We start from the raw sequence: 14,116 nt of genomic DNA on the forward strand, positions 1-14,116 counted from the left end.
GCACGCATGTTGCTCAAACGCCCCCGACATCTGGAACACACAGAAGGAGTCCATTTGTCCTTTCTCTGAACTAGATAGAATACCAATAGGGGGAAATTTACCCAAATGTTTTGAGACTCTGAAGTAAAATATCTGTGTCATCCAACAGATGCATAGATCCCAGCTCCTTTATTCACCTTCTTCACCAGCTGAGCATAAACCATTTAATATTCGGTCAGTGCAGCTGAATTTGGGGGTGTGGTGGCAAAACTCTGGGATGTGAAGGCTTTCTGAAAAGAACACAGGATGTCATTATCTTAGCTGAGAGTAGCCAACAGACAACAGACGAGCGCCTTGGGCAAAACTCGCTTCCCACGGTGACTTGGTTTAATGTCCCACATTGACCTCTTCTTGACCTCACGGGAGATTTTATATTTAATGCTCACCAACCCCAGGAACAACACAAGCTATTGAATCTCTCTCTGCATATTTGGACCTCTCGGGCAGAGATGGCTCTGTAGTCAGAAGGTCAAAAAGTGAACCCACGGGGCTGAAGCAGTTTGGAGAGCGATTTTTAAACTCTGGGTTGGTGTGAAGGTGCAGACCTCTGGTTTTCCTCACTCACCTGGCTGTTTTTCCAGCTCTTAGGAAGTACCCACTAAGACCATTACAGATCCTCAGTGCACCTGTTTCCAGTAGGTGGCTACCATACCGGGATACACTGATTCAAAATATATGTCTTTATATTTTCCACCCCAGTCTGTGCCTCTATGCAAATCTCATTACATCCCTTCCCTCCTTTGCTACAAAACATGTAGAATCTCGGTCTTTAAAGAAACTTCAGTAACAATGAATCTGGCAAGAATGAGATTATTGCACATGTGCACTCCCTAATTTCTCTCCAGGATGTGGTGAAATCCGGCTTCACGTCTGTGTTCTTAAAATTCTGCCAACTATGGTCAAGGCCACGTTTTATATTCGGTGACTCCCACTTGAATGACTAAATGCTGAGTGGACCCGAATCACTGCAGCGACATTAGATGGTGCAGTATTTGGCATGGGTAGGTTTGAGGACTCAGTTAAATTACGTAGGTTAACCCCATCCCCAACATTTAGATACCAAAAGAGTCAGGAGTGAAAGGTACATGAATAAAAGAAAAAGATCAAAATAGGAAAAGGGTAGAATGTCAAGATGTGTTCGTTACACGGGTGGTTGTTGCAGGTCCAAGTGCTGCACAATCTTTAAAGGCTGAACACAAGAACAGGGGGAGAACCAAGGGCAGTGCCACCCTCAGGCAGGGGTTCTCGAGTCTCCTAGCCACGCATCTTAGGGGTGTGTTACTCTTTCACCCTTTCTTGTCCTTCCTCTCCCCTGCCAGGTCACTTCCCATCTTTTGATCCTTAACTCTGAATGAAGACAACCGAAGGAACTTTTAGGCCCAGATCCCAAATAATAACCGGTGAGAGTTAATTTTTTGACCAAAATACGCAAGAGATGGAGAGCCGAGGAGCTTCCTGACTTGGGCAACGCCCCCTCTCCTCTCCGTCGCCGCGCGGTGACAGCAGCCAGGGGTCAGCTGGGAGTGGAGAGGCGCCACTGCCATAGTCCCGGAGGATGTCTTCCCGGCGGTACCGCTGCTGCGGCAGGTTTTGTATTTTTGCACCGCAGCACAAAGCAGAAGCCGAGGCAGCAGAGCTCGCCCGCACCCCCGAGGCCGCGTCTCGGCCCCCTTCCCGCGCCCCGCGGCCCTCGCGCCCCGGGGAGGGCGAGCCGCGCGCCCCTCGCCGCACCGCCCCCCCGCCGCGCACGTGCGCTCCCGGGACAACGGCAGGCGAGGCCTGGGCGCGCCCCCGCCGCCCTCGGCCGCGCGCGCGCTCCGCCCGCCCTCCTCGCGCGTGCTCGTGCCCGCGGCCGCGGCGGCGCGCCTCTTCTCCCCGCTGCGGGCGTCGCGGGCGCAGGAGGAGGCGGAGCGCGGGAGGCGGAGGCCCGGCCGGCGGCGGGCTCCGGCGGGCGCGCGCCGCGAGCGGGGCGGGGGCGCTGCGGGGGCGGCCCGAAGGCGGCGGGTGAGGGGCTCGGAGCCCGAGGACCGCGTCCCCGGGGCCGTCTCCGCCGGGGGAGGGCGAGCGCGGTGCGTGTCGGAGGTGGGGACTCCGAGGCCGCGGCCCGGAGCCCGGCGTCCCCGTCCCCGAGCCTGACGGGGCGGCGCGGCGGGATGAGGCGCTGGCGCGGGGGGCGCCCGGCCGAGCCCCCGCGGCTGCCCCCGGCGGCCAGGCGCTAGGCTCGGCGCGCGGGCGGTGCTCGGCGGCGAGGACGAGGGCGACGACGAGGAGGAGGCGGAGGAGGAGGGCGTCGGGCCCGGCGCCCCGCAGGGCAGACACGGAGCGGCGAGCGGGGCGCAGCGACGCCGCGGCGGCGCGGCGGGGCCGCGGGGCTCGGTAAGGCGGGGGCCGCGGGAGGGCCGGGGGCGCCGGTGACGTGGGCAGGCGCTTGGGGGAAGGCTGTGGGGGCCTGGCTAGCCTTTCGGGAGGAATTCTTTTTTAAGTACAGGTTCGGGATCGAATGTTCTTAGAAGGCCATCTCGGGTTTCCCCGTCCCCCGCGGGCTCCTTCCCCGGCCTCCCGGGGCGGACCGCGCTCGGGCCGGGCCACTTCCCCGCGGCCTCGGCGGACGGGGCCCGGCGGTTGCCGGCCTGCTGCAGCGCTCCCGGCCCGAGACGCGGGCCGGGCGGCCTGGGGGTCCCGGGGGCGCGGGCGCTCCCCTCCGCCGCCCACGGGCGCCCTCGCCGTGCCCGCCCCCCGCTGTGCTCGCCGGCGCTCCCGTGGAGTTTTCCCTCTCGTCTTTCTAATTGACTGAAGTTGCCGCTGCATATTGGACGGGGCTGGTGACTTGGTGCTTTTCCCCCCCTTGGACTCCCCCGCCACCACCTCCATTCTTGCCTTTCTCATTTTGTTGACTTGTGTAAATATTTATGTTAAAAAATTTCGCCCACAGATCACAAGAGACGGTAGAGTAAGAAAGTCAAACCTGATTTTTTAGCTTCAGTCTACTTCTGGACCCTTGATAACTCCACCTTCTGTTGCTGAAGCTTAAAGGAGGTGGAGGGGAGGAGGAGACCCACGGCAGGATGCTTGGGATGCGGTTTAATAGTTATCTTTTAGGAAATAGAATTTGGATAATTATAATTATGATCTGCATGCAGAATTGCAATCTGCTTTTAAACTGCTTGGAGCACTGCATGATGCTACATGGGTAGCTGGCAGCTGGGCCACGTTGCATTGTTGTCAGCATCTTTTTTATTTTTCATTCTTCCAGAGTTTTATTTGGCACAGATTTAGACCTTTTCAGTCGGTGTGAATGGGAGTGACTTCTGGTACACTGGTTGCTTTTGTGAACGTTGTCTGTATTCACATTTCTATTGGAAGAAAGAAAAAACATATGGTGCCAGAGTACCATGGCTCAGAGTCCAGAAAATGTGCTAGTGTGATTCAGTAATTGGATTTGTTGTTGTAATATTTTTGGGTGGTGATGGTTGCGATTCACTTTCATGTTTTTCGTTATTGGGTGAATTGAAATCTAACTCGGAATCTTGACGTTTGCCTCTTGGACTTTGGAGTGAAGGAAATAGTAGCTTTAATTGCTGCTACAACGTGACCTCAAAGTTATTCAAGTGCTCATTGGTGTGAATTCTTTTTTAATAGGGCTGTTCGTGAAGATGGGATATTATGACGTTGTGATTCCCATTTTCAGGAATATCTGGAGTCTCCTTCATTCCTGAAATTGGGTGTGTGGTGGTGCTTTGTAGGTTTTCTCTAGAATGGCCTGAAGTTGGAACGGTGCTGAAGCGGGTTATCGTCCTACCATCGTCCCTATAGCAGTCCGCGGAATAAAGCAGCACTTTGGACAGAGACTTGTCCAGCCCCAGCGCGGGTGGAAGCCCAGTTCACTGTGCGGTGGTGCGCACTGAGGTGGGCGATAGGGTGTAAGTGGGCCAGAGAGGAAATGCTAGTTGGAGGAACCTTCTTTGGTTATGTAACTGTTTTGTTTTCTGGGGAGAGACCTAGAAGCAGCCAGGCAGGCTCAACTGTCATTAGAGTCTTTGATGTTGGTTTGAATTCCAGCAGTTATGTTCCTTCTATTTTCTTTCCTAACCCCCACATTATTTTCCAATCACCAGAGGCTATCCTCCAGTTGGACTGAGACTTTAATGGCAGTACATTCACTTCCATTTCTTCCTCTCTTTGCCTTATTTTCTCTTTAGATGACTTATTCAGCAGTCTTCCCCTTACCAAGCTGGCCTGGGTGTGTTGCCTGCACGGCATACGTAGAGTCACTATTATGGACTGTAAATGCCTTTAAGAAATATCATGGAGTAGCAGCTGCTTTCTTCAGAAGATGGTGGTAGCAGAAGAAAAATGGAATGAAATGAACTAAACACTGGCACTGTATTTTAAAAACTATGACTAATATGTTTAAAAATGTTTAGGGTTGAACCCATTCATGTGAAATTTGATGTCCGTGGAAGTAGTTAAGAGGCAGCAAGGACTTGAAATTCGGTTGTGGTTGCATTTCTGCCGCTTAGAAGTTGTGTGGCCTGGGCCCTTCTTTGGGCAAGTTATTTGCATTTCTTGGCTTGTTTTCTTTATGTGTAAAATGGGAATGACAGGGCTTGCATTATCTTCCTTATAGAGGAAGGATTAGATGAGAGAAAGCATGTGGAAATGCTTTGTAATAATTCTTATACACATGAACTATTATTGTCATTGTCTATAAACTTAGTATTTAATTGTCTTAAATATCTTAACATTAATTTAAAAAAATGTGCATAGTGAATGGGAATGTGTTAGGTCTCTTTGAGCTCCAAAGGTTTGTGATTATCATTCTTAGGAAATCCGTATGTAATATCTACAGTTGTGGACTCTGGAATTTTTGATTATTTTGGACAGGTTTCAAATTTATTGAGACTTTAAACTTCTTTAGAGTATGAATTAAAAATATTAAAGGCAGTTACAAGTTAGGAGTTATGAGAAAAGCTGTTTAGTCAGAAATGTTTTATATTTGTCTGCATTATTTAGGACAAATGTTGGCAGAATTCACCAGGTGGGCTATGTCTGGCCTGCAGCTTGTTTTTTTTTGTATGGCCTGTGAAACTAAGAATGATTTAAACATTTTTAAATGGTTAAAAAAATAAAAAGAATGTTTCATGATGTGAGTTATGAAATTCAGACATCAGTGCTCATGAAGTTTTGTTGGGTGGTCACACCTCTTTATGTACTATCTGTCTGTGGCTGTGTTGGCGGTACAACAGCAGAGTTGATTTCTTGCAGCAGGAACAGCATGACCTGTAAAGCCTAAAAATTTTTTTATCTGGCCCTTTACAGAAAAAGTTTGCCAACCTTTGATTTAGAACTTAAACTTTTTTGCTTTACTTAACACAAGCGTTATTTGCTATCATAGCTTTATAGAGGTTAAGACCCCTGGAAAGGTACTAAGTTTTTGCTTTGGAGTCAGATAGACTTGTGTTCGAATGCCAGCTGTGATACAAACTTTGATCCTGGACAAATGAATTAACATCTTGGTGCTTCAGGTACCTCCTGTGCAGTTAGAGAATAACAATAGAATGTGTCTTAGTAGATTGTTGTGATGATTAAATGAAATGATACCTGCCAAGGCTTCATACAATGTAGGCATAAAGCAAGTACTAAGGAGGTCATAGGTGATGGTGATCGTAAATTCTAGTATAAACAGTATACCTAAAATATCGTTTATCACTTCGCCCCAGTAGTAAGAGTTGTTCTCTTGAATTTTCTCCTTTACTTAAACCATTAGTTTAGTTAACAGCTGATAATTGGAATAACTTGGGAGATTTCCTTTGTATTTTACTGTATTTTTGTAATCACTTGCTTATTTAGGTGATTAAGGATGGGCAGAAAGATAATTCTGCTGTTTTTCAGAGGTCCTGGTTCTTGATAATTTCTTGGTACTAGTCTGTGTTTAAGAATTTAAATACTTCTATTTTGGTATTGGTATTTTTTGGGTTTTTTTTGTTTTTTTAAAGAAAGTTATGTGAGAAAAACTTTAAATTAGGCCAGGGTTAGACAGCTTTCTAATGTATATGACACTCTAAGTCTTTCTTATGGTTTGCATTAGCATCTTTATATTACCCTCTTCAGAGTTGGAATAATAAAGCTTATTTTTTTCTTGAAAGATAGACCTAGGTTAGTATCTAGAAGCTTTGCTATTAAGCTGCTTTTTGAAGTGTTTGGTTTAAGTTATCTTACAATTGATAAATTGGATGTGCTTCTTAATTTCAAGCGCTGGTTTATTTAACATTCATCCCAAACTAAGAGTGCGCAAATAAACATCATTGTTCTGAGTCAGACAAAACAGAGGTGGGGCCGCTGTGGCTCTTGCCGTCCTACAGATTGCGCAGTATCACGCCTTGGATGTTGCTTATATGCCGTGGGATGGTCCGGGGTGACGTGGGAGGGCGTGAGTGTCCCACGCTGTCCTCGGTGGGGCGTGGGGATGGAGGCACCGGCCGTTTCCTCAGGCCGCAGCGCAGCAGCCCCTGGAAAACCACACTGCAGGGCTGATGGCAGCGCCTCGCAGGGGGCAGCGGTCTAAAGAAGACCCACTGTCATGAGGAGACTGTGTTCTTTTGAGGTTAAAGCATATAAACAACAAAACCGACCAGAGGCTTCCTACTCGAAGGGGTGGAGATTGAGAGGGGATATTCCTCCAGTACTAAAATGTAAAAATTTAGTGAAATGGATGTTTATAGTTTCACAGTGTACCTGGACACAGGGCCTCCCCGATATTTAAAAGGTTGTTTTAAGAAGGTAAAAGGAAATGAGAAATGAGATGTTCGGTTTAATTTCTCGTAAGAAATACTTGAGCCAGAATGTTCAGAGTGGAAGTAGGATTCTGGTTTTCAGGGAGAGCTGCTGTCTGGCTTATGATCACATGTCCATTTACTGCTTGATTTTATACCGTGGCTCATAATACATAATAGTATTGGTGGCTGTGGAGATGAGAGGCTTTGAGAGGAAAATCTTGTGTGACCCATGCCTTGTGGGAGCACTGTGGTATGTGTACATCGTCTCTGTCAGGAAAGATAGGTGCCACGCTCTGGGAAAGAATTCTAAAGTGGATTTTCCATTCATTTGCTCTTAAAATAGTCATCTTTATTATCTGGGATTCAGCCTTCTGGTCTTGGGCAGACCATTTGCTGCACTGTTTTTATTCCCTTGTATATAGGATGGAAACAGTAATTCCTGTTCCTCTTTTTATTGGTAAGAGATGTGATGTGGTAAAAAGACTCCTAAGATGAGTAGCATTTTCAACAGTTTTGAAGAACGTATGATGTGAAGTTTAGTAATTCCCCCGTATGTTAAGTACAGATGAAAACGCTGTAACAGAGAAAGGAGATTTGAGCTTGAAGTCAGAGGTCCTGGGTTCTTGTCTTGGCTCTGTGTAAGTAGTCTGTGACTGGGCAGGTAATTCATCTCTCTGAACCTCATTTTCCTTATATCCATGATGAGGGCATCAGACTAGAGTTCTATAAGATCTTTACTTGCTCCAAAATTCCATGATTCTCTGATTTTTTTTTTTTTTAAAGTAGGGACCATCCTCTGTACTTGCCCAGTTCGCATTGACCTTCTGTCTGAGGAAGAGCTGACACCCACTGGTCTTCCAGATGCAGTAGCAGTCCTAGTTCCGGTAGGATGTGGGAAACCAAACCTCTTTTATCAGTGAAACGAAAAGTACCCACTGACTACAAATAAGTATTTTGCATCATGCTAAATGCAGTGAAAAACAGATACAGAACAAGGTGGCACTGAGTCTCTGCCTTAGGAAGTGTTCATTCCTTTGGGAAGATAACCTGTATTGTGAAAAAGAATATCATGAAAGAGCAGACGAGGGAAGAGTGGGATGATCCTTGACCTGGCAGTTCGAGGACTGGGTGTACTATTGGGGAGGACACTTTGTGGCCTCGTGGCCTTGAACACTTGTAAAATGAGCTTTGTGGACTGCCTCTAGCTCTGAAATTTGGTCATATTCTCTTTGACAGAGAAACAGCATCTTTGAATCAGCCTATTAGAAGACAGCTCAAGTGAGGACTGCCCATTCTGGGCTAGATTTTTATACTCATTCTGTGTAGTTGCTTGATTTACTAGATGGAAGGAAAGGGTTACTTTAATGTGCTGGAAATGCATTCAAGGGACAGTGTTTCTTCTGAAAAGTCAAGCGGGTGAGAAGTGGCTAGGGACCAAAGTGACTGCTTCTGGGGCAGTAAATCTGCCCTGGATCTCATTCATTTTGTTCCTGCTTAAGGCCTTCACTCCTGCAGTGATTTTTCCCTTAAATGATCATTCTTAGTGTGCAGACATGCCCTGTGTTACTTGCAGCAGTGATGATTAATTGTTCACCAAATGCCATTCTCTGCAGCTTCGTTTCAGAGAGAGAGCCCTCAAGCTTTCTCTGGCACCTGGGTGCCCAGCTAGACTGCATTTCCCGGCCTCCCTCTTTCAGCTGGACGTGGCCACATGATGACCTTTGGCTAAATGGTTATGACCAGAAGTGATGTGTGCGATTTCGGAGTCACGACCTTAGAAAGGAAGCAGGTTGTTCTCTGCGTCCTCTTGCCCCTTTTGCGGGGAGAGCGTAGTGCTGGTTCATGTTATTCAGCCTTGCAGGTGAGCACGGCACTCTGGGGACGGGTGAGGCGGTAGGTTGGATCCTTGGGCGGCCTCGTGGAGCAGAGCCGTCTGTGACTGCTCGTTTGTCCTCGTGTGGTCAAGTCAGAGGAGTAAACTTCTCCTTGCTGGGGCCGCCAGTGTCTCCCTGGGTAGAACGCCTCCTGCTAAAGCACCCTCTCCTCCGCCTTATGATTCTCTGGAGCTGCCGCCCGACTCCTTTGTCCCTTTTGCAGCGCACGTTCACGTTTGCGTGTCTGCTTCCGCGCCCTTCTTCTCGCTTTGGCCTGATCCATTTGAGCCCTGGCTCCGCCGCTCACTGAACTGCTTTTCACCAAGGCTGCCGTGACCTGTGTCGTGTCAAGGCCACGGTCAGTTCGGCGTCTGTGTGCTAGCTGGTGTCTCACCAGCATTTTACGTCGGCCGACTCCTTTCTGTGGCCTCTTAGCTCCTCGCTGTCTGTGTCTTTTTGCAGCTACGTCTACTTTCCTATCCGCCCCCAGCTCTGAAGTTGTCCCTGGGCTCTCCTCAGGTGAGTTCATCCATCTTCATGGTTTCAGGCACCATTTATTCACTGAGGGGCTCACATTCCTATTTTTACTACTGACTTCTTTTCCCATTCTGCTCTGGACTCATCTCACCCCATTCCTCCACTTGGATGTCTAATAGACACTTCAAATGTGACAGGAACAGGGCAGGACTATGAATTGCTCTTTCTTTCATTTACTCCCCCCTCCCCCTCTCCCAGGTCTTCGCTGTCTCGGGTGAAGTGGCTCCGTCTGCCCAGTCGGGAGTCGGCCTCCGGCATTTTCCTTCTCATCTCGTATTGAGTCCTGTCATCTCCGCCTTCAGAATATAAACTGGACCTGACGATATCCAGGCGGTTTTTTTACACTGTTAAAACCTGGGCTAATAGCCTTCCTGCCCTGGAAAACTGCCAGCAGACTTTACTGCCTCGACTCCCTGTCCTATACACAGGAGCAAAAAATAATGTCACGTATCAGTCACATCATATCATCTGTGTACTGGCTTTCCAGTACACTTAACACTGAAGCTAAAAAAGTTGTTTATTTTGGAAACAAACCTCCACCATGGCCACTTAGGAGGCCCTGTATCAGGGTTTTCAGTCAGGGAAGATTTTGCCCTTAAAGGACAGTTGGCAGTGTCTGCAGCCATTGCTGGTGGGCAGGATAGGGGGTCGGGTGGTGGTGGGGTGTGCTGCTGTCCTCTAGTGGGGAGAGGCCAGGGTTGCTGCTGGGTGTCCTGCAGCGCTCAGGGCAGCCCCACAGCGGACAGCAATGTAGTCCGAAACGTCTGTGGGGCGTGGCCTGGCTCCTGGCTCCCTCTCCAGCCTCATCTTCCTCAGTTCTCTTCTTTGCTCCCTGGACTGCAGGGATCTTCTTCTTCTTCTTTTTTTTTTTCGTAGACTTTATATTTTGAGCACTTTTAGGTTCACAGCAAAATTGAGCAGAAGGTACAGAGATTTATTTCGCGAATACTGCCTGCCCCCGCACAGGCGCAGCCTCCCGTGCTGTCGACATTGCCCACCTGAGTGGTGCGTCTGTTACATACAGCCGATGAGCCTGCAGTAACAGGCCTCTATCAGCCGCAGTCCCTGGTTCTATTAGGGTTCATTGCTGTTTACATTCTATGGGTCTGGACAAATTTGTAGTGACATACATCCACTATGATAGTATCATACAGAGCAGTTTCACTGGCCTAGAAATCCGCTGTGCTTTGCTTATTCATCCCTCATCCCTCCTCTTCCCCCATCTCCTGTCCTTTTCCCTGCCCATGGTCTGTTTAATGACTCTATAGTTTTGTCATTTCCAGAATGTCATATAGTTGGAACCATACAATATGTAGCTTTTTCAGATTGGCTTCTTTCACTTAGTAATTTGTGTTTAAGTTTCTTTCATGTCTTTTCATGGTTTGATAGCTCATTTCTTTTTAGCACTGAATAATATTCCATTGTCTAGATGGACCACAGTTTATCCATTCATCTGCTGAAGAACATCTTAGTGACTTCCAAGTTTTGACAGTTATGAATAAAATTACTATAGTAATCTGTGTGCACGTTTTTGTGGACATAAGTTTTCAACTCATTTGGGTAAATACCAAGGAGTGTGATTGCTGGATTGTATGGTAAGTGTATGTTTTGCTTTGTAAGAAACCGCCAAACTGTTTTCCAGAGCGGATGCATTCCCACCAGTGATGAATGGGAGTCCCTGTTGTTCCACATCCTTGCCTGCATCAGGTGGGCTAAGTGTTCTGGAGTTTGGCCCTTCTGATTGGTGTGTCGTGGGGGATGTTCTTTTTTATCCCTTGAACAAGCTGAGCCTGTACCTTTCCAGGGGTTTATAATTGCTGTTCCTTTTGTTTAGAATGCATTTCCTTCCGATCTTCCTGTGACTGCTGTCTTCTACCCTAGAGAAGCTGCTGTGGTTACCTATATGCATTCAGTACCCCAGTCTTTCCGTGTTGTCTCATTTCTTCTATATTGTCTCATTTCTTTTTTATTTCCCTCAGGGGAAAGCAAAGCATCATTTATTTTCTTCCTGTTAGTTTTTATTTATTTGCTTAAGTTTTAATTTTATAATCCCTTTCTCTGCAAGCTATTTGAGGTGCACGGACTCTGTCTAGGTATGTGCTGTACCCTCTGCATTCCTATTTAATGTGTATTTGTTGATGACAGGGAGGTGCCATCCATCATGGGAATGGAAGACAAGCTTTTCAGTGATAATGATAAATCAGAGGATCCTGGAAGCAGCAGGGAAGGTTATGGTTTTCTGGAGGATGGAAAAATCCCTGAGACAAGGCTGCTTTAGTCTTACGTAATTAATTTTGTAGAACGGAGGAATTCACCTCCATTTTTATGAGGAGGCAAATGACAAGAGTAAGCTGACAGCAGGGACTTTTTAATAGAGAAAGGTTACCCGAGGGCTTAATTTCCATTTTGCCTTGTGTCTCGTGCCACTTATCTCTGCACGTAGAGCTGCGTGTTCATACTGCAGGTACGTAGGCCTCTAGGTAATGTGTGGTCTTACCTCATCCCAGGGCAGAGCTCCTTCCGCGTTATCCTTGGAAGATAAGCACATAGCCTCTGCTTCTGTATTTTCAGTGTCTGAAAACTCACTCACCTGACAGCCTGACTCTTTTTAAAATGAGTTCTTATTGTTTAAAATTCCTCATTATAGGGACTGTTGTTTGTTAGAGTGGAATGTACCCGCCTGCATTTCCAGCACCACGAAGACCTGCTCTGTGTTTCACATGATGGCCTTTAGCTGTCATGTGAGAAGTGGCTGGTCCTTTGATCCTCCTGCCAGCCTTTTCTCTTTCCAGGCTAAATGTGCTCATTTTCTAGTGTTCCTCCTATGATAAGATTTTTAGATCGTTTTCCAGGCCCATCCCCAACGTTTTTGGGACTCCGGGCAAGAATACAAATGGAAGGCCATATGTCATATGTCTAAACATTTACGAGTTATTAATCAAGCTAATTGATAAAGATGTTCCATTACCTACCTTAAAAAGAAAACTTCATAATGACCTAAATCAGAGTCAAACAGTGAATTCTCAGACTCCTCTGAGTTCTACTCCAGAACGTAGTAAAGGGCAAAGAACCAGCCTGTAGTGCAAGGTCCCCGGCTCACTCCAGGCTCCTCGCATGAGGGGCTTCCTGCATGTGCACATGTGTGGGCGCTTGAGCCTGTGCATCCCCGTACACCCTTCAGACAGCAGCTCTTTGATCATTCTTTGGGCCTAGGGATGGAAATGCTGTTGGCAGGGGGTCACCTGCCCTTGGGAGCTTCTGCTCAGGGAAGAGGTCTTAGCAAACCCTAGAAGTAGGCGGGGAATTCTGGGGTCCTGGCAGGTTGAGGGCTGGGATGTGTAGGCTGCAGTTGGGCATACCTTTTAGGTCCTGAGAACAACTGGCCACATGGTCAAGGTGGAGAGGGAGGCCAGTGCATGGTCCTGCAAAGATCCCAGCCTGGGACAGGCCCCGTTGCTTAGATCAAAGGTAGCGCTGTTCTGTCGTGTCAGACTCTGGTCTTGATTCTTTTTTCTAGAGCTGGTTATTGTGGAAAAAATTAAATTCCCTCTTATAGTGCTCCAGCTTAGACATCGCATTTTAACTGGAGCTTCCTAACCGGGGTGCCAGCTGATGCTCTGAATGTGTTGCAGGTGGGGCAGAGATACTGACTTCCTTAGTCCTCAGAGAGGATTGTCAGTGACGGAGTGGCAGGAGCTTCTGGCTGATCACCTGTGGCCACCAGCAGTGTGGTTCCTCCAGTGTGCCTGGACCAGAGCTTTATGTATATGTCCTAAGTGCAAAAGATTGGGAGACCCTGCTCTAGACTGTTACATGGTGACCCTGCAGGTGTCATGATTTAAAGGGTTACATTCAGCTTTGAGAGCATTTTTTATCAACCATCACTGTTGGGTCCTCCAGACAGTGTTGGAGGTGTCAGAGTAGGTTGGTGCCCTTCTTATTAATGAGGCTGTAGATCCAGGTTAAGTGGCTTAATCTAGCTCCATATTCTCGCTCAAGTAGGGCAGCGGAAATGAGAACTCCATTCTTCTGTCTCTTATTTTGGTATATTCTCTCTATTAACCCAAATTGGTTTTCTTGTACCTTTGTGTTTTTTTGGACAGCCTGTCGTATCTGGTTCAGTTAGGGCACACAGGCAATTACATTCTTCAGAGTTTTTCTATTGCACCTTTATGTTGTCACCCGTTATTGTTACTTTTTAACTGAAAGACTCAGCTTTACATTCAATCCTTACTAAATGGTACCATTTTTATGTGATTCAGATAATGGATCCAGCATCTTGAAACTTGATTTGTGTTACCCACTTTGATAGCTCCCTTCCCTAGATTAGTGTCATATTTAGTTATTTTAGTGATGTTTGTCTGAAATGGTCAATGTGTTTGAAACTCAAAACCAAGGGAACAGAGAACTTATATTAGAATGCTAAGCAGCCATCCTTGACATCTGTGCTTTAACCATTAAAACACACCTCCAGGGTGTTTATAAAAGGTTAGATTACATTAAAGCAGGAAAATATAGAATACATTATAGAAGTAGTTCTTTCATAAACCGGTTATAATAAGAACGTTCTGGCATATAAATGTAAATTCACTTCCCTTTTTATTTAATGCCCATTTTGTATTGATCTTTACAAATGTTATTTTATTTAAACCTCAGAAATATGTGGTCACTTGCTCAAATTACGTAAGTGGTGGATTGATTCCGAATTCAAATCAAGGCCTGTTTGACCTCAGGGTACCTGTGCTTTTCCTCATTACCACTCTATACTGATGTGAAATGATTTCTAAACATTTTACTTGAGCTGAGAAAGGACTGTTTCCAAGATTCATATTCTTACATTTAGAGTAACTAATTCTCTGTCACTCATGCACAGGACTCCCCCTCGCCCCG

General features: G+C 46.9%; 1 protein-coding gene across 1 annotated transcript in view; it reads left to right on the top strand.

Moving 5' to 3' along the window:
• Nucleotides 1-1,933: 1,933 nt before the first annotated feature.
• ARHGAP32 (Rho GTPase activating protein 32) overlaps nucleotides 1,934-14,116 on the top strand; it is a 170,935-nt gene continuing 158,752 nt past the window's right edge. The window contains exon 1 of the mRNA XM_072954129.1: nucleotides 1,934-2,415. The gene's annotated coding sequence lies outside the window, so the exon portion shown is untranslated. The remainder of the gene's footprint in view (nucleotides 2,416-14,116) is intronic.

The sequence above is a fragment of the Vicugna pacos genome, chromosome 33 (genome assembly GCF_048564905.1).
Source record: "Vicugna pacos chromosome 33, VicPac4, whole genome shotgun sequence".
In the NCBI taxonomy this organism is placed as follows: Eukaryota; Metazoa; Chordata; class Mammalia; order Artiodactyla; family Camelidae; genus Vicugna; species Vicugna pacos.